The sequence below is a fragment of the Herpailurus yagouaroundi genome, unplaced genomic scaffold, assembly GCF_014898765.1.
Source record: "Herpailurus yagouaroundi ecotype Mexico unplaced genomic scaffold, PumYag 140, whole genome shotgun sequence".
Taxonomy (NCBI): Eukaryota; Metazoa; Chordata; class Mammalia; order Carnivora; family Felidae; genus Herpailurus; species Herpailurus yagouaroundi.
In genome coordinates this window covers 6,840,517-6,861,467 of record NW_024412395.1, presented here as the reverse complement: position 1 = coordinate 6,861,467, position 20,951 = coordinate 6,840,517, and the positions used below count along the sequence as shown (strand labels likewise).

General features: G+C 38.1%; 1 pseudogene; it reads left to right on the top strand.

Annotated features, from left to right (window-relative positions):
* Window positions 1-263: 263 nt before the first annotated feature.
* On the top strand, window positions 264-2,217 carry LOC121030259 (elongin-A-like; annotated as a pseudogene).
* Window positions 2,218-20,951: the final 18,734 nt, after the last annotated feature.

Here is a 20,951-nt window from a genome sequence, read left to right as displayed (position 1 = left end):
GGCCCAGGTGTGAAGCCCACATGTGGCCAGTAGCACCTCAGTCCCCACCAAGGATGTGTGGAGACCAGAGCTGCAATCACAGGACTGTACTGGCCCCCTCCCTGCTGGGACGGTCACACTGCTGGTGGCCGGGCTGGTGCCCCAAATGGTGGAGAAGCTGTAGGCAAGCCTGGCAGCAAACCTGGACCCTAGGAAGCTATGGAAATATGTAAAGAAACGCTCCATCTTGCCTGTTACAGTAGCCATTGTTGTGGAGAGCGGTCATGAGAACAGTAAATAAACTGTGAAAACACCAGCATTGGAAGTTTTGCCAGGGACTCAGTGGCCCAGGGGAATAAGCTGGTTTCTGTGTAACCAGATGATTGAAACTGATGAAAAGGACTTGAAAAAGAGCCATCGTTTTTTGTTGTATTCTGCTTTTTATTTTAAATTTTAGTTCATTAACATACAGTGTGATATGGGTTTCAGGAGTAGAATTCTATGATCACTTACATGCAACACCCAGGGCTCATCACAAACGCCCTCTTTAGTAACCATCACCCATCTAACCCACCCTCCCACCCACCTCCCTCTGTCAACCCATATTTTGTTCTCTATCATTAAAAGTCTCTTGTGGGAACACCTGGGTGGCTCAATCGGTTAAGTGTTTGACTTCAGCACAGGTCATGTCTCATGGTTAGTGAGTTTGGCCCCACGTTGGGCTTTGTGCTGCCAGCTCAGAGCCTGGAGCCTGCTTCAGATTCTGTGTCTCCCTCTCTCTCTGCCCCTCCCCTGCTCACACTCTGTCTTCCTCTCCCTCTCTCTCTCTCTGAAAAATAAATAAACATTAAAAACTTGAAGAAAGTCTCTTATGGTTTGTTTCCCTCTCTTCTCTCCCACCTTGTCTCCCCATACATTCATCTGTTTTGTTTCTTAATTTCACATAAGAGAAAAATCATATGGTATTTGTCTTTCTCTGATTGACGTATATCGCTTAGCATAATACATTCTAGCTCCATGTATTTTTTGATGGCTGGGTAATGGTTGAACGTGCCCCAGACAGGACCTTCAGAAGAAGTAGGACATAGAGAAGGACTACCAAGAAAATTGAAAAGCCTCCCACAGCCAATCCACATCCTCGATCACAGACAGGGAAAAAAGACAACAACAAAACTTAGAAAACTCAGACCTGAAAACACCTCACAAAGTGTCTCACAATCTTGAAAGGAGAGATGAGAGGAAGAGGTGCCCCAGAGTTTCACCGGCTTCTTCCTATTCCTATTTCTCAGTCCAGGAATCTTCTGATTACTGCCATGTTCAGACCCCTCCATCATCCACCTGTGCTCATCAAGTGTTTGTAGACAATGGTCCGGATCTCCAGTGGAGGACCAGCAACCCACTGTTCCACACCAGAAGCCTGGTCACACAAATGCCTCCCAGGACAGTCTGGGGCTCAGTCAATAATAGCACCTGAGTGAGCCCCAGAGGAAAGGGGCTGTGGGTCAAAATAAGGAGCACAAACTGACCCACAAGGAACAAACTTTTGAAGGATACCAAAGGGGATGGAAAATCCTCCTGCTTTGATCAGCAAGAAATCCCACAAGGTGGTATCCATAGAAGAAAGTCAAAGGCCACTCGAAGGGATGAAGCAAAGGAGAAACCACCCTCTAGTGGTATCAAGAAAGAAGGAAAGAAAAGCCTTTCAAGAAGTTTTTGCTTCCCTTGGAGGTTGCTTTAGACAACCATCTTAAAAAGCTCAAACACAGTGTCAGCCAAAACCGAACCAAATGAAACAAGCAAATTCCAGAGGTTGTAAACACAGGAGAGGGGGCCAGGGTAAAAGAGGTTTCTAACAACCTAAAGACTTAAGAAGGGAAACTTCTTAAGACTTCTAATTTGGATAAAGTCAGTGGTCTCCCTCCCTGAAGTTGAGGAAGATATGGATGATTAATTCAAGCATCCCATCATGTCTTTGGAGTCATACCTTGACTATGTCCAGCCCCGGAAGTAAAAGACAATTTCATTTTTATGGAAACTTTAATCACTGCACTTGAAGAAAAACAACACATACAAAAATAATATTCTAAAAGCACTAGGGAAAAACATGGACTCCATTCAGAAATTATCTAAAGTGAAGGAAAACAAGTCAGAGAAGCTACAGCCAAGTGGAGCTACTTCTGCCAAGTTGGAAAGGTCCCCACTGAGGCATTACCAGTGTTATCAGACTTCTTTTACTGAGGCTAGAGGTCCATTACCATCCACCTCCTGCCCTCAAATTGGTGTTCTCCTTCCAACAAAACACAGAGCATTCTTTTCACCCCAGGAAAAAGAAGTTGACTTACTGAACTCAGAATGAATTCTAAGATGCAGGTATATTCTGGTTCTCCAAGTGCCTATCTTCTCAAAACTACTAAGAGCAGAAAAGAGAAATAAAGTTGACGTTACAAATACTTGCTGGTGATTTTCTGGCATCTTCCCTTGACAGCCAGATCATCAACATTTATGGAGTCCCTATTTTTAATGAGCACATGGTATTAGCAACTGCAAAATGAAATGCTATGTCTCCTTTAAACCTAGAAATTTTTCAGGAACGCAGTTTACATGCTAATGAAAAAACTTAGAAGTGTGATCCTTCAGTCATAACTTTTCAAAGATATTTTGTAAAAAGTGCTTCTTGGGTCCAAATTTACTTTTATTTAACAATTTTCTTTACACCATTGTTTAAAGTGGCATTTCCCACACACATTTGTAGGTCTCACCACACATATGTACAAAGCAAACAAGTGTTTTTAAATTATTTTTTTTTCATTTAAGGAATCATAGGATAACTTAGTTCTTAGTAAAGAACAGAAGTTTTCAAATTGCTAATGTTTCAAAACTTTATTTAAATAAAAAATCAAAGTACTTTGATCAAACCAGGCTAGAATAAAATGTTAATAATGTCCATTCTTATAGCTGTTAACCCACCTGTGTTTGAAAACAATCTGAAAATAATAAGTACTTTATTTTTTTTAATTTTATTAATTTTTATTTCTGAGACAGAGACAGAGTGTGAACAGGGGAGGGGCAGAGAGAGGGAGACACAGAATCTGAAACAGGTTCCAAGCTCTGAGCTGTCAGCACAGAGCCTGACATGGGGCTCGGACCCATGAACTGTGAGATGATGACCCGGGCTGAAGTCAGACGCTCAACCAACTGAGCCACCCAGGCACCCCATAAGATGTACTGTAATAAGCCTCAAAATAGTTGGCATGAAAAATGATTATTGAATTAAAAAATGAACAGATATTAATAAATGTGAGTTAGTATCAGGAAACATAGTTGAGAGTTGAAGTGTTTAGAGTTTGAATAAATGGAATAACCTCAGAATCATAGTTAGGCAAATGCAAATAAAGTTTCATTTGCACATGGCAACATATGTATTGTCCTCCTCCAGCCTAATACTTGAATACACATCACAACAAAAACTGGAAGGAACTTGGGAATGAAAGAAGTTAAATGCAAAGTCATACATACGGGGAGCCTGGGTGGCTTAATAGGTTAAGCATCCAACTCTCAGTCTTCAGCTCAGGTCATGATCTCACGGTTCATGGGAATGAGCCCCACGTCAGGTTCTTAGCTGACAGGGCAGAGCCTGCCTGGGATTCTCTCTCTCTTCCATGCCCCTGCTTGTGCTCTCCCTCTCTCAAATAACTAAACTTAAGAAAAAAAAAAAGTAATATATGAAGAGTGTTTAGAATAGTGTGTGGCACATATTAAGTGCTTTATGCTTTAAGTATTATTATTATTAGTGCTACCGACACTATTAATAATGCTACATCTTCAGATAAAAGAAGAATATGAAATATCAACAATTTAAAGTTAAAACCATCAAAATTTATTTGGAATGTTTATTTCAATATAATAACATGACTAAAGGTGACTGGCTGGCTCAGTCAGTGGAGCATGTGACTCTTAATGTTGGGGTCATGAGTTTGAGCCCTACATTGGGGGTAGAGATTACATAAAGTAACTAACTAACTAACCAATAATAATATTATCTTTCCAGAAAAATTTACACAAACACTCCCAAGAACCAATAAGCAAGTATAGCAGGATCACTAGATACAAAACTAGTATACAAAATTCAATTATTTTCCTAGAAGCTTGCAATGAATATTTTGAACTGGAATTAAAAAAATAGTATTTATAATAGTACCAAAAATTGAGGTTCATGGAGATAAATATTGCAAAAAATATATAGAATCTGCATGCTCAAAACTACTAAACACTTTTGGAAGATCAAAGATTTAAAGAAAGGGAAATGTTTTGTTCCTACTCATGGGAAGATTCAGGATTACTAAAATGTTAATTCCTCTCAACTTAATCTATAGATTCAATGCAATCTCAATCATAGTAATTGCTGTCAAGGATGAAAGGAAAATTACTCTAACTCCTTGCTGGTGAATGTGGAAGATGGTATAGCCACTTAGGAAGAAACTTTGGCAGTTTCTTACGAAACTAAATATAATATTACCATAGGAACCAGCAATCATGCTCCTAGGTATATATTCAAATGATGTGAAAACATATATTTACATAAAAACCTGTATGCAAATTTTTATAACAGCATTATTCATAATAGCCAACAATTAAAAGCAATGAAGATATCATTCAACGGTTGAATAGAATTTCATATATTTAATAAATAAATAAATAAGTAAATAAATACAAATAAATAAAAATCAACAGTTGAATAGGGAATTAATCTGGTATATATGTACAAGGGAATACTATCCAGGGATAAAAAATAAATATCTCATTACATCATGCAAATACATGTATGAGTTTTAAATGCATATTGCTAAATATAAATGCATTTGCATGGATGTAATCTTCCACTCCAACAGCAGGAAATCTAATTCCTGCCATCTGTCTTATATTACATACCTTTTCATTCACAGTATAAATAAATAGTGGTTTTTGAATTATTGACCCAATATTTAGGAAATTCTGAAGAATCAAGTCTGAAATCTACATAACATATGATTCCATTTGTACGACATTTTGTATATGCCAAAATTGTGAAGACATTACACAGATCAGCATTTGACACACTTTTGACAATGGTGAGGTTTAAGTACACGAAGCACAGATAAATTTTTAAGACTGTAAAATTATTTGTGACATAGAGATGCAAAAAACCTTCAACAAAATATCAGCAAACCAAATTCAATAATACATTAAAAGATCATATACCATGATCAAGTGGGATTTATTCTAGGAATGCAAGGATGATTCAACATCTGCCAATCAAACAATGTGATACATCACATTGACAAAATGAAGGCTAAACACCATAGATGATCATCTAAGTAGATGAAAAACATCTGAAAAAAAGTCAACATCCACTTATAATAATAACTCTCAAAAAACTGTGTATGGACAGAATGTATTTCAACATAATAAAGGTTCAGCATAATAAATGACAGCTAACATACTTAATGTTGAAAAGATAATACCTTTTCTTTGAGATCACAAATAAGAATGTTCTCTCACCACTTCTATTCAACATAGTATTGGAAGTCCTAGCCACAGCAATTAGGCAGAATAAATAAATAAAAGGCATACAAACTGGAAAGGAAGAAGTAAAGCTATTTGCAGATCACATGAGTTTATTTTTAGAAAACCCTGAATAGTCCACCAAAAACAGAACTAATAAATTAATTCAATAAAGTTGCAGGATACAAAATCGATAGGCAAAACTCTGTTGCATTCTTGTGTACTAACATGAACTATCAGAAAGAGAAATTGAGAAAACAACCACATTTATTACTGAATCAAAAAACACACCTAGGAATAAATTTAGCCAATAGGTAAAAAATCTGTTCACTGAAAACTATGACATTGATAAAAGAAACTGAGGAAGACACAAATAAATATAAAGATATTTCGTTCTCATGGATTAGAAGAATTAATATTGCTAAAATGTGCATATTACACAAAGCAGTCTACAAATTCAATGCAATCCCTATTAAAACTCCAATGGAGGGCTATTGGGGTGGCTCAGTAGGTTAAGCTTCAGACTTCAGCTCAGTTTGTGATCTCACAGTTCTTGGCTTCGAGCCCTGCGTCAGGCTCTGTACTGACAGCTCAGAGCCTGGAGCCTGCTTCAGATTCTGTCTCCAACTCTCTCTGCCCCTCCCTTGCTCATGCTCTCTCTCTCTCTCAAAAATAAATAAACATTAAAAAATAAAAAAAAAATTCCAATGGTATCTTTCACAGAAATAGAACAAATAATCCTAAATTTTGTATGGAACCAAAAAGATCCTGAATACCAAAACCCATCTTGAGAGAAAAAGAACAAAGCTGGAAGGATCATGCGCCCTGATTTCAAACTATGCTACAAAGCTATCATAATCAAAAAAGGCATGGTTTTGGCATAAAAACAGACACATAAATAAATGGAAGAGAATAGAGAGCCCAGAAAATAAACCACCCCTAATTAATTTATGACAAAGGAGGCAGAAAAGTTAGGGAGTAAGCTCATTAACATTGATCTTAGTAATGAATGTTTCATACCAATGAATTTTTGAATCTGACTCCAAAAGCAAGGACAACAAGAGCAAAAATAAATACATGAAAAGTCAAATTAAAACCTTCTCCACAGCAAAGGAAACCATCAACTAAATGAAAAGGAAACCTGATGAATGGGAGAAGATATTTGCAAATTATACATTTGATAAAGGATTAATATACAATATATATGAAGAACTTATACAATTCAATAAAAAAAATCATTTAAGAAATGTGCAGAAAATCTGAATACATGTTTTCCCAGAGAAGACATATAGATGGCCAACAGGCACATGGAAAGATGCTCAACATTACTAATCAGTGGTAAAATATGAATCAATTCCATAATGAGATACCACCTCACACCTATCAGAACGGCTAGAATGAAAAAGACAAGAAATAAGTGTTAGCAAGAATGTGGAAAATAAAACATTTGTGCACTATTTGTGGGAATGTAAATTGGTGCAGCCACTATGAAAAACCATATGAAACTACCTCAAAAATTTAAAAAATAGGAATAGGCATGTGATTCAGCAATTCCACTTTTGGGGAATTATCCAAATAAAATGAAAACCCTAACTAGCAAATATGTATGCATCTTTATGTTTGTTGAAACATTATTTAAAATAGCCAAGATAAAGGATCCTGGGAAGATGGCGGCATAGGAGGACGCTGGGCTCACTGCGTGTCCTGCTGATCACTTAGATTCCACCTACACCTGCCTAAATAACCCAGAAAACCGCCAGAAGACTAGCAGAACGGAGTCTCCAGAGCCAAGCGCAGATGAGAGGCCCACGGAAGAGGGTAGGAAGGGCGGAGAGGCGGTGCACGCTGCACGGACTGGCTGGAGGGAGCCAAGGTGGAGGGGCAGGCTGCCGGCCAAGCAGAGGCCCCCAGTCTGGCTTGCAAAAGCTGAGGGGCCGGAGGGAGTGTGTTCCGACAGCAAGTGGGACTTAGCATCTGGGAGGTCATAAGTTAACAGCTCTGCTGGGAAAGCGGAAAGGCTGGAGGACAATGGGTGGGAGAGTTGTGCCTCCCTCCCTGTCCGAGTTGTTGAGTCCCAGACGACAGAGGAACAAAGGCTTGGCGGGGAACAAAGGCACTCGCCAGCACCATCTCCCTTGCCCATCCCCCAGCCAAAATCCCAAAGGGAACCAGTTCCTGCCAGGGAACTTGCTTGCACCTTGCAAACACCCAACGCTGTGCTTCTGCGGAGGCACCCCTCCGGCAGCGGGTCTGACTCCCTCCCGCTGCCACAGGGCCCCTCCTGCAGTGGATCACCAAAGGAGAAGCGAGCTAAGCCTGCGCCTCCTGTCCCCATGCACCTTGCCGATCCACCCCAGCTAATACGCCGGATCCCCAGCATCACAAGCCTGGCAGTGTGCAAGTAGCCCAGACGGGCCACACCACCCCGCAGTGAATCCCGCCCCTAGGAGAGGGGAAGAGAAGGCACACATCAGTCTGACTGTGGCCCCAGCAGTGGGCTGGGGGCAGACATCAGGTCTGACTGCAGCCCTGCCCACTAACACAAGTTATTAAAGACAGCACAGGGGAAGTGCCCCGCAGTCCCGCACCACTCCAGGGACTATCCAAAATGACCAAACAGAAGAATTCCCCTCAAAAAATCTCCAGGAAATAACAATAGCTAATGAACTGATCAAAAAGGATTTAAACAATATAACAGAAAGTGAATTTAGAATAATAGTCATAAAATTAATCACTGGGCTTGAAAACAGTATAAAGGACAGCAGAGAATCTCTTGCTACAGAGATCAAGGAACTAAGGAACAGTCATGAGGAGCTAAAAATGTTATTAATGAGCTGCAAAATAAAATGGAGACAACTATGGCTCAGACTGAAGAGGCAGAGGAGAGAATAGGTGAACTAGAAGATAAAATTATGGAAAAAGACGAAGCTGAGAAAAAGAGAGATTAAAAAATCCAGGAGCATGAGGGGAAAATTAGAGAACTAAGTGATGCAGTAAAGAGAAATAATACATGCATAATTGGTATTCCAGAGGAGGAAGAGAGAGGGAAAGGTGCTGAAGGTGTACTTGAAGAAATAATAGCTGAGAACTTCCTGGATCTGGGGAAGGAAAAAGGCATTGAAATCCAAGAGGCACAGAGAACTCCCTTCAGACGTAACATGAATCGATCTTCTGCACGACATATCATAGTGAAACTGGCAAAATACAAGGATAAAGAGAAAATTCTGAAAGCAGCTAGAGATAAACATGCTCTAACATATAAAGGGAGACCTATGAGACTCGTGACCGATCTCTCTACTGAAACTTGGCAGGCCAGAAAGGAATGGCAAGAGATCTTCAATGTGATGAACAGAAAAAAAAATATGCAGCCAAGAATCCTTTATCCAGCAAGTCTGTCATTTAGAATAGAAGGAGAGATAAAGGTCTTCCCAAACAAACAAAAACTGAAGGAATTCATCACCACTAAACCAGCCCTACAAGAGATCCTAAGGGGGATCCTGTGAGACAAAGTACCAGAGACATCGCTACAAGCATGAAATCTACGGACATCACAATGACTCTAAACCCGTATCTTTCTATAATAACACTGAATGTAAATGGATTAAATGCACCAACCAAAAGACATAGGGTATCAGAATGGATAAAAAAACAAAACCCATCTATTTGCTGTCTACAAGAGACTCATTTTAGACCTGAGGACACCTTCAGATTGAGAGTGAGGGGATAGAGAACTATTTATCATGCCACTGGAAGTCAAAAGAAAGGTGGAGTAGTCATATCAGACAAACTAGACTTTAAATTAAAGGCTGTAACAAGAGATGAAGAAGGGCATTATATAATAATTACAGGGTCTATCCATCAGGAAAAGCTAACAATTATAAATGTCTATGCGCCAAATACCGGAGCCCCCAAATATATAAAACAATTACTCATAAACATAAGCAACCTTATTGATAAGAATGTGTTAATTGCAGGGGACTTTAACACTCCACTTACCGAAATGGATAGATCATCTAGACACACGGTCAATAAAGAAACAAGGGCCCTGAATGAGACATTGGATCAGATGGACTTGACAGATATATTTAGAACTCTGCATCCCAAAGCAACAGAATATACTTTCTTCTCGAGTGCACATGGAACATTCTCCAAGATAGATCATATACTGGGTCACAAAACAGCCCTTCATAAGTTTACAAGAATTGAAATTATACCATGCATACTTTCAGACCACAATGCTATGAAACTTGAAATCAACCACAGGAAAAAGTCTGGAAAACCTCCAAAAGCATGGAGGTTAAAGAACACCCTACTAACGAATGAGTGGGTCAACCAGGCAATTAGAGAAGAAATTAAAAAATATATGGAAACAAACGAAAATGAAAATACAACAATCCAAACGCTTTGGGACACAGCGAAGGCAGTCCTGAGAGGAAAATACATTGCAATCCAGGCCTATCTCAAGAAACAAGAAAAATCCCAAATACAAAATCTAATAGCACACCTAAAGGAACTAGAAGCAGAACAGCAAAGGCAGCCTAAATCCAGAAGAAGAAGAGAAATAATAAAGATCAGAGCAGAAATAAACAATATAGAATCTAAAAAAACGGTAGAGCAGATCAACGAAACCAAGAGTTGGTTTTTTGAAAAAATAAACAAAATTGATAAACCTCTAGCCAGGCTTCTCAAAAAGAAAAGGGAGATGACCCAAATAGATAAAATCATGAATGAAAATGGAATTATTACAACCAATCCCTCAGAGATACAAACAATTATCAGGGAATACTATGAAAAATTATATGCCAACAAATTGGACAACCTGGAAGAAATGGACAAATTCCTGAACACCCACAAGCTTCCAAAACTCAATCAGGAGGAAATAGAAAGCTTGAACAGACCCATAACCAGCGAAGAAATTGAATCAGTCATCAAAAATCTCCCAACAAATAAGAGCCCAGGACCAGATGGCTTCCCAGGGGAGTTCTACCAGACGTTTAAAGCAGAGATAATACCTATCCTTCTCAAGCTATTCCAAGAAATAGAAAGGGAAGGAAAACTTCCAGACTCATTCTATGAAGCCAGTATACTTTGATTCCTAAACCAGACAGAGACCCAGTAAAAAAAGAGAACTACAGGCCAATATCCCTGATGAATATGGATGCAAAAATTCTCAATAAGATACTAACAAATCGAATTCAACAGCATATAAAAACAATTATTCACCATGATCAAGTGGGATTCATTCCTGGGATGCAGGGCTGGTTCAACATTCACAAATCAATCATTGTGATACATCACATTAATAAAAGAAAAGATAAGAACCATATGATCCTGTCAATCGATGCAGAAAAGGCCCTTGACAGAATTCAGCACCCTTTCTTAATAAAAACCCTCGAGAAAGTCGGGATAGAAGGAGCATACTTGAACATCATAAAAGCCATTCATGAAAAGCCCACAGCTAACATCATCCTCAACGGGGAAAAACTGAGAGCTTTTTCCCTGAGATCAGGAACACGACAGGGATGCCCACTCTCACCACTGTTGTTTAACATAGTGTTGGAAGTTCTAGCATCAGCAATCAGACAACAAAAGGAAATCAAAGGCATCAAAATTGGCAAAGATGAAGTCAAGCTTTCGCTTTTTTCATATGACATGATATTATACATGGAAAATCTGATAGACTCCACCAAAAGTCTTCTAGAACTGATACATGAATTCAGCAAAGCTGCAGGATACAAAATGAATGTACAGAAATCGGCTGCATTCTTACACACTAACAATGAAGCAACAGAAAGACAAATACAGAAACTGATCCCATTCACAATTGCACCAAGAAGCATAAAATACCTAGGAATAAATCTAACCAAACATGTAAAAGATCTGTATGTGAAAACTATAGAAAGCTTATGGAGGAAATTGAAGAAGATATAAAGAAATGGAAAGACATTCCCTGCTCATGGATTGGAAGAATAAATATTGTCAAAATGTCGATACTACCCAAAGCTATCTACACATTGAATGCAATCCCAATCAAAATTGCACCAGCATTCTTCTCGAAGCTAGAACAAGCAACCCTAAATTCATATGGAACCACAAAAGGCCCCGAATAGCCAAAGTAATTTTGAAGAAGAAGACCAAAGCAGGAGGCATCACAATCCCAGACTTTAGCCTCTACTACAAAGCTGTCATCATCAAGACAGCATGGTATTGGCACAAAAACAGACACATAGACCAATGGAATAGAATAGAAACCCCAGAACTAGACCCACAAATGTATGGCCAACTAATCTTTGACAAAGCAGGAAACACTATCCAATGGTAAAAACACAGTCTCTTTAACAAATGGTGCTGGGAGAACTGGACAGCAACATGCAGAAGATTGAAACTAGACCACTTTCTCACACCATTCACAAAAATAAACTCAAAATGGATAAAGGACCTGAATGTGAGACAGGAAACCATCAAAACCCTAGAGGAGAAAGCAGGAAAAGACCTCTCTGACCTCAGCCGAAGCAATCTCTTACTTGACACATCTCCAAAGGCAAGGGAATTAAAAGCAAAAATGAACTACTGGGACCTTATGAAGATCAAAAGCTTCTGCACAGCAAAGGAAACAACCAACAAAACGAAAAGGCAACCAACGGAATGGGAACAGATATTTGCAAATGACATATCGGACAAAGGGCTAGTATCCAAAATCTATAAAGAGCTCACCAAACTCCACACCCGAAAAACAAATAACCCAGTGAAGAAATGGGCAGAAAACATGAATAGACACTTCTCTAAAGAAGACATCCGGATGGCCAACAGGCACATGAAAAGATGCTCAACGTTGCTCCTCATCAGGGAAATACAAATCAAAACCACACTCAGATATCATCTCACGCCAGTCAGAGTGGCCAAAATGAACAAATCAGGAGACTCTAGATGCTGGAGAGGATGTGGAGAAATGGGAACCCTCTTGCACTTTTGGTGGGAATGAAAACTGGTGCAGCCACTCTGGAAAATAGTGTGGAGGTTCCTCAAAAAATTAAAAATAGACCTACCTTATGACCCAGCAATAGCACTGCTAGGAATTTACCCAAGGGATACAGGAGTACTGATGCATAGGGCCACTTGTACCCCAATGTTTATAGCAGCACTCTCAACAATAGCCAAATTATGGGAAGAGCCTAAATGTCCATCAACTGATGAATGGATAAAGAAATTGTGGTTTATATACACAATGGAGTACTACATGGCAATGAGAAAGAATGAAACATGGCCCTTTGTAGCAACATGGATGGAACTGGAGAGTGTGATGCTAAGTGAAATAAGCCATACAGAGGAAGACAGATACCATATGTTTTCACTCTTATGTGGATCCTGAGAAACTTAACAGAAACCCATGGGGGAGGGGGAGGAAAAAAAAAAAGAGTTTAGAGTGGGAGAGAGCCAAAGCATAAGAGACTGTTAAAAACTGAGAACAAACTGAGGGTTGATGGGGGGTGGGAGGGAGGGGAGGGTGGGTGATGGGTATTGAGGAGGGCACCTTTTGGGATGAGCACTGGGTGTTGTATGGAAACCAACTTGACAATAAACTTCATATATTGAAAACAAGTTAAAAAAATAAAAAGAGATGTGAAAAAAATAAAATAAAATAAAATAAAATAAAATAAAATAAAATAAAATAAAATAGCCAAGATATGGGAGCAACTATCTATAGATTGATTTATCGATAGATATATTATTATCTATCTAATTATAGATATATAATCTATATATAATATCTATTTTATATAATATCTATCTATAATATATCTATATATCTATGTATAATTATATAGAGAGATCTATTAATTGATCTAATAATTAATTATATATAGATCTATCTTTTAATATCTATAATATATATATACATATATATGTATATATATACCAAAATACTACTCTGCCATAAAAACTAATGATATCTTTTCATTTGTGACAACACAATGGACCTTGAAGGTATTATGCTAAGTGAAATAAGTCAGAGATGACCTATACTGTGTTATTTCACTTATATGTGGAATTTGACAAAACAAAAGAAAACAAAACAAACCAAAACTCATAGATATAAAAACACATTTGTGGTTGCCAGAATAAAGTAGGTTTGGGGGTTGGTGAAACAGGTGAAGGAGATCAAGATCTAGTTATAAAATAAATCATAAGGGTACTGAGTATAGTCAATAACACTGTAATGCATATTTGAAAGTGACTAAGAGAGTAAATCTTAAAGGGTCTCATGAAAAGGGTCACATGAAAATAAAATTGTAACATTGTGTGGTGACAGATGATAACCATACTTATTGCATTGTTGATAATGTTGATAATGCATACAAATATTGAATCAATATGTCGTATAACCAAAACTAATATACTGTTATGCCAATTACACTTCAACTAAAAAGAAATAAATGAGTCAAAACAAACGTTACAGTAACTAAATCTAATGAATACTACCTCAGCCAGGTGATCAAGGTTAACATCAACTGTACGGGTCATGCTGACTGTATGTACCATTGATAATCATGTTATGAAAATGACACTCTGTGGTTTTCCTCTCCCAAACCCAAAATGCTAATAAAATCATGAAAACACATGTGACAGATTCCAATAGACTGGTGTCCTGTAAAATATCTGACCATTACTTCTTAAAACTAGCAATTTTATCAAGAAGATAGGGTATCTAAAAATCTGTTACAGCTAAGGGGAGTCTAAGCAGACATGATAAGTGAATGATGTTATCTGGTATACTGAATGGGATCCTGGAACAGATAAGGACAGTGGGTAAAAATAAAGTAAATCTAAATGAAGTATAGACTTCAGTTAATAATAATAAATCAATATTAATCTCTTAAATGTTACAAATGTACTATGCTAATATAAGTGGGTAAAAATAGTGGAAACTGAATGTGGGTTATAAAGGAACTCTCCACATCTTTTTTTAAAAATCAAAAAATATTATGAAACAATAAAGAGCTTATTTAAAAATACAGCTGGGGTGCCAGGGTGGCTCAGTCTGTTGAGCATCCAACTCATGGTTTGGGCTCAGGTCATTCATGATTTCATGGTTATGGGATCAAGCCCCGTGTTAGGCTCCATGTTGTCTGCACAGAGCCTCCTTGGGATTCTCTCCCTCTCCCTCTTTCTCTCTGCCCCTCCTCCTCTCACATGGTCTCTATCTCAAAAATAAACAAATAGACATTAAAAATAAATAAATAAAACTGGAAGTCTGAGTCCTCCTGTAAAAACAAATTGACCAATTCACACAAAAAGAAAAAAACTGTGGGAAAGGAAAGAAAAGAAGGAAAATGGGAATATATGGAACATCCAGTATGTGCAAGGTGTTCTTCTAGACACCTTCTAGATATTCAATGTAATCTAGTTACTTTATGTCTTATAATAGCATGTGGGAGGACATTGTTATTTCCAATATTTAAATGGATAAACTAGAGTTTAAATGACTAGTCGAATATCAAAACTGTAACAAAGTGTATTAAGAGTTTAAACCTAGACTTGTCTATTTGTTTGTTTAAATATTGTGTGTGTGTGTGTGTGTGTGTGTTAACCAGTTTTTAGTGAATGATTCCAGAACGTTAATTACAATCACAATGCTGTATTAACCTCATCACTAATTTCAAATTTTTCATTCTTCCAGACATTAACTTTGTACATATTTTCCCATTTCATGGGCTTTAGGTGACCTCTTATCTCTATGTGTTTCTGTATTGCATATATTTTATTTAAATGAAATCACACAATATCTATTCTTTCGTCAATGGCTTATTTTACTTAGCATAATGTTTTTAAGGTTTACCTATGGGGTAACATGAATCAGAGCTTCCTTAATTTGTATAGCTCAATAATACTCCATTGAACATATATTCTATCTTTATCAGTTAATATACAGTTGGTTTGTAACACCATGAGAATGAAGGGAATTACAGTGTTTCAATTTTTGAAAAAATAAGCAGCTGTGCAGCAAAGCTATAGATCACCACTTGGGTAGTTTTGGCATCTCTAAAATATCAAATCCTCTTACCTATGAATTATAGGATATCTTCCAATTAATTTTAGGTCTTCCCCAATTTCTTTCAACAATGTTTTGTAGTTTTCAGTTTATACATAATTCACTTTGCAGTTAAATTGATTCCTGGATATTTTATTCTATTATATGCTTTTATAAATGGAATTGCATTGAAGTTTCCTTTTATGGATGTTCATTGTGAAAGTAAAGAAACACAACTGATTTTTGCCTTTTGGTCTGGTATCATTCCACTTGGCTGAATTTATGTAATAGCTCTCTTATACCTTTTTGGGGGGTTCTTTGGGGTTTTCTATGTTTAGGATCATGCCATCTGTGAATTAAGATAGCCTTACTTCTTTCTTAACAGTTTGGATGCTTTTGTCTGTTTCTCTAAGTGCCCTGGCTAGAACTTCCTGTACAATGTAGAATAGCAATGATGAAAGTGGGTATCCTAATCAGTCTGATCCTAATCAAATCAGTGTTGCTGATCTTAGCAGGGAAGATTGCAGTCTTTTACCAATGAGCATAATGCTAACTGTGGGATTTTCATTAATGCCTCTTATCATATGGTGTAAGTTCACTTCTATTCCTAGTTGTCCAAGTATTTTTATCATAAAGGGTGTTTGATTTTGTCAAATGCATTATCTGCATCAGTTCGGGTGATCAGTGTGTGTGTGTGTGTGTGTGTGTGTGTGTGTGTGTGCATTTTTATTAATTCCATTTAAGGTAGTGTGTAACATTAATTGATTTTTTTTTTATTTTGAAACCCTTTGCTTCTTGGCATAAATTCCACCTGGCCATAACATGTAATTCTGTTAATATCTAGTTGGATTCATTTTGCTGGTATTTTTTAGCATTCGTGCACCTATATTTATAAGGGATATTGGTCTGCAATATTGTTTCTTGTGTCTTTTTCTGGTTTCTGAGTCATGCTTGGCATATAGAATCCGTTAGGAAGTGTTGTCTTTTCTTCTATTTCTGGGAAGAGTTTGAGATGGACTTGTATTCATTCCTCCTAAAATGAGTTTAAAAATATAGGGTATTAATGCGAAATTTGAGATATAATAAGACCAACAGAGCCGGAGACGTTTTCCATTGAAACATAATTTGTTACTTGTAGTTCTGAAAAGAATATGGCATGCCATGACCCAGAGGGGTCACGTGGTACTAGAAGGTGGAGGAAGGTTAGTAATGCATCTTCCAGACTAAGAAGACACTTGAATGCTAAAAGATGAAGAAAGCAACTCCATACAATTTACACAATTTAGTTTTATTCAGGGTAACTTACTGACAGGGGCGATCAGATAGATAGTATATGGCCTTTCTCTGTCCCTATTCTCCACCCCATCCCTAATTTAATCCCCAGCTTTTATGGAGTGAGGGATGTGGTGGTGAGGTCTCAGGGTAGTTATCTACAGTGGGGCCATCTGTGGGCTAGAGGCTCCTCTCCAGTCGTAGAAAGTTGTTCCACTTGTGGGCCAGAGGGGAGTTGATATCAGCACTCCTATACGTGGTAAATCACCAAGTTCTATCAGGAGGTAAAGAGAAGGGCAAAAATACATGGGTAAGAGAATTTATTGTGGTTTCTTCAGGAAAGAAAGGGAAAGGCAGGATAAAGAGGCCTAGGGTAGTTTAGTTTTAGTCATTTCAGTGGGCTCTGGGGCACAGACGCTGTTCCTAGTTGTTAGGTACTTGTCCCTGGGGGGTGGTTAGGACAGGTGAGTAGTGTGGCTCAGGGTGTGAAACCTGGTAAGGATGGTAGAAAGAGTGTGCGCTCTGGATTGGGTGGTTTGTATTTGACAATTGCACTTGCAGGAGAATAGGATAATTGTCGATTAGCTGTGGGAATTGGCTAACCAGTTGTTTGTTTTTCTATTGTTGGGTTTTAGGAGATTTTTGTGCATTTTAAATAACAGTCCTTTATCAAATACATCTTTTAGAAATACTTCCTCACAGACTGTGGCTTATTGTCTCATTCTGACTGTCTTCCACAGAGCAGATTTTAAAAATTATAATGAAGTGCAATTTATCAATTACTTCTTTCATGCATTTTGCCTTTTGTGTGATATCTAAAAAAGTCATTGCTGGGGGCACCTGGGTGGCTCGGTCAGTTAAGCATCTGACTTCAGCTCAGGTCATGATCTCACAGTCTGTGAGTTCAAGTCCCACATCGGGCTCTGTGCTGACAACTCAGATCCTGGAGCCTGTTTTGGATTCTGTGTCTTCCTCTCTCTCTCTGCTCCTCCCCCACTCGTGCCGTCTCTCTCTTTCTCTCAAAAATAAATAAACATTAAAAACATTTTTTTTAAAGTCATTGCTGTACCCAAGCTCATCTCGATTTTTCCTATGCTCTCCTCTAGGGATTTTATAGTTTTATGTTTAAAAAAAATTTTTTTTTAATTTTTTTTTTCAACGTTTATTTATTTTTGGGACAGAAAGAGACAGAGCATGAACGGGGGGGGGGGGGGGGGGGGAGAGAGAGGGAGACACAGAATCGGAAACAGGCTCCAGGCTCTGAGCCATCAGCCCAGAGCCTGACGCGGTGCTCGAACTCACGGACCGCTAGATCGTGACCTGGCTGAAGTCGGACGCTTAACCGACTGCGCCCCCCCGGCGCCCCCCCCCCCCCCAAATTTAATGTTTATTTATTTGTGACAGAGAGATACAGAGCATGAGCAGGGGAGGGGCAGAGAGAGAGGGAGACACAGAATCCCAAGCAGGCTCCAGGCTGCGAGCTGTCAGCACAGAGCCAGATGCGGGGCTCGAACTCAAGAGCTGTGAGATCATGACCTGAGCTGAAGCCAGACGATCAACCGACTGAACCATCCAGGTGCCCCTATACTTTTATGTTTTATATTTAGGTCTATGATCCATTTTGAGTCTTTTTTTTTTTTTTTTTTTTTTTGTCAGAGACGAAAGCCTATGTCTAGAGATACTTTCTAGATGTCGATGTCCAGTTTTTCAACATCATGTGTTGAAAAGACAATCTTTGCCCCATAGTATTGTCTTTGCTCCTTTTTCAAAGATCAGTTGATTATATTTATTTGGCCCTACTTTTAGACTCTATTTTATGTAACTTACCTATTTTTTTCACCAATACTCCACTGTCTTGATTACTATGTCTTTATATAAAGTCTTGAAGTCAGGTTCTGTCAGTACCCTGTCTCTCTTCTTGTTCAGTACCGTGATGGCTATCATGGGTCTTTGTACATCTCCATATAAACTTTAGAATCAGTTTATGAATATGTACAAAATAACTTGGTGAGATTGGAATTGAGATTATATTGAATCTATAGACCAAGTTGGAGGTAACTGACGTCTTGAAAATATTGAGTTTTCCTATTCATAAACATGGAATAGTTCTCCATTTATATAGGTCTTTTTGATTTATTTCATCAGAGTTTTGTAGAAACTTGATCTTTATCTAGATCTTGTACATATATATACATAAATATATATATTAATATATATACATAAATATATATAAATATATTAATATATATATATAGTTTGTGAGGTGCTAATGTAAATGGCGTTGTGTTTTTAATTTCAAATTTTACTTATTCATTGCTGGCATATAGGAAAGTGATTGAGTTTTGTATAGTAACCCTGTATCCTGAAACTTTGCTGTGATTGCTTAAGGATTTTTTTTTAATTAGTTTGGATTCTGGGGCACCTGAGTGGCTCAGTGGGTTAAGTGTCTGACTTCAGCCCAGGTTATGATCTCATGGTTCCTGAGTTCCAGCCCTGCATCAGTCTCTGTGGTAACAGCTCAGAGCCTGAAGCCTGCTTTTGATTCTCTGTCTCCCTCTCTCTCTGCTCCTGCCCCATTCATTCTCTCTCTCTCTAAATTAAAAATAAACATTAAAAAATTTTTAAAAGAATAATCAATTTGTTTGGATTTTTTACATAGGCAATCATGTCATCTGTGAAAATTTTTACTTTTTGTTTCCCAATCTATACATTTTTCCTTTCTTTTTTTCTTCTCATTGTTCTCATTATTTTCTCTTCCTTTCCTTTCCTTTCCTTTCCTTTCCTTTCCTTTCCTTTCCTTTCCTTTCCTTTCCTTTCCTTTCCTTTTCTTTCCTCTCCTCTCCTCTCCTCTCCTCTCCTCTCCTCTCCTCTCCCCTCCTGTCCTCTCCCCTCCCCTCCCTTCCCTTCCCATTTTCTTCATCTTCTCTATTGATTTTCTGTTTTAGACTTCATTGCTTTCTGTTCTAATTTTAACCATTTATTTTGCTTACCTTGGATTTAATTTGCTTTTCTTTGTCTAGTTCACTAAAATAGATGTTTATATTGATGATTTTAGATCTATATTTTTAAAAAATAATGTTTACTTATTTTTGAGAGAGAGAGAGAGAGAGAGAGAGTCAGAGCATAGTGGGGGAGGGGTAGAGAGAGGGAGACACAGAATCCGAAGCAGTTTCCAGGCTCTGAGCAGCCCCTCATTGCGGAGCTTGAACTCACAAACCAGGAGATCATGACCTGAGCTGAAGTCGGCCACTTAATTGTCTGAGCCACCCTGGTGCCCAATCTTTCTTTCTTTCTAAATTGTGTATTCAGTGCTATAAATTTCCCTCTAAGCACTACTTTTGCTGCTACTGCAAATTTTTGTAAGTGATGATTTCATTTTCATTTTAGTTCAACATACTTTTAAAGTTTCTCTTCGGAGTTCTTTTTAGATTCATGTTTTATTTAGAACAAATGGTTAACCCAAGTAATTTGATATTTTCCAACTCTCTGGTATTGATTTTAAAATAACTACTTCTTCCCCACTCTACCAGAAGCATAGGGGATATTTTTTCAGATCTCCAGTGTTAGAACCTATTAGAATAAACAGATGTTAAACTCACAAAAGTGTAAAGTGTCCCTATTATTGAGTCACTGTGGAGTTTTTACTCTCACACTCGTTCATGCTGAGCCTCCAACAATCCTCAATTATAGTTCAAGTTTTCCACCCATCCTACTGTATCCCATGAAGTTTACTACCATGCATTTCAGCTCCAGTAAGTCACGATTCTCTTTATTCCCTGTCGGTATTTTTTATGGCAGTTGTTTTCTCTGTGACCCCATTTTTCTAATGAATCTAAGAAGTATTGTTGATTTTTCAGTTTATTCAGTTTTTTTTAGCAGATTTCATGCTCCTTACATGCTGGACAGGAAACAGGCAATCTCTGCCTTTTTCTTTTTAAAAAAAAAAAAACTTTTTTTAATGTTCATTTATTTTTGACAGAGAGAGAGAGAGAGAGAGCGAGCATGAGCGGGGGAGGGGCAGAGAGAGAGGGAGACACAGAATCTGAAGCAGGCTCCAGGCTCTGAGCTGTCAGCACAGAGCCCAACACAGGGCTCGAACTCACAAACTGTGAGATCATGACCTGAGTGG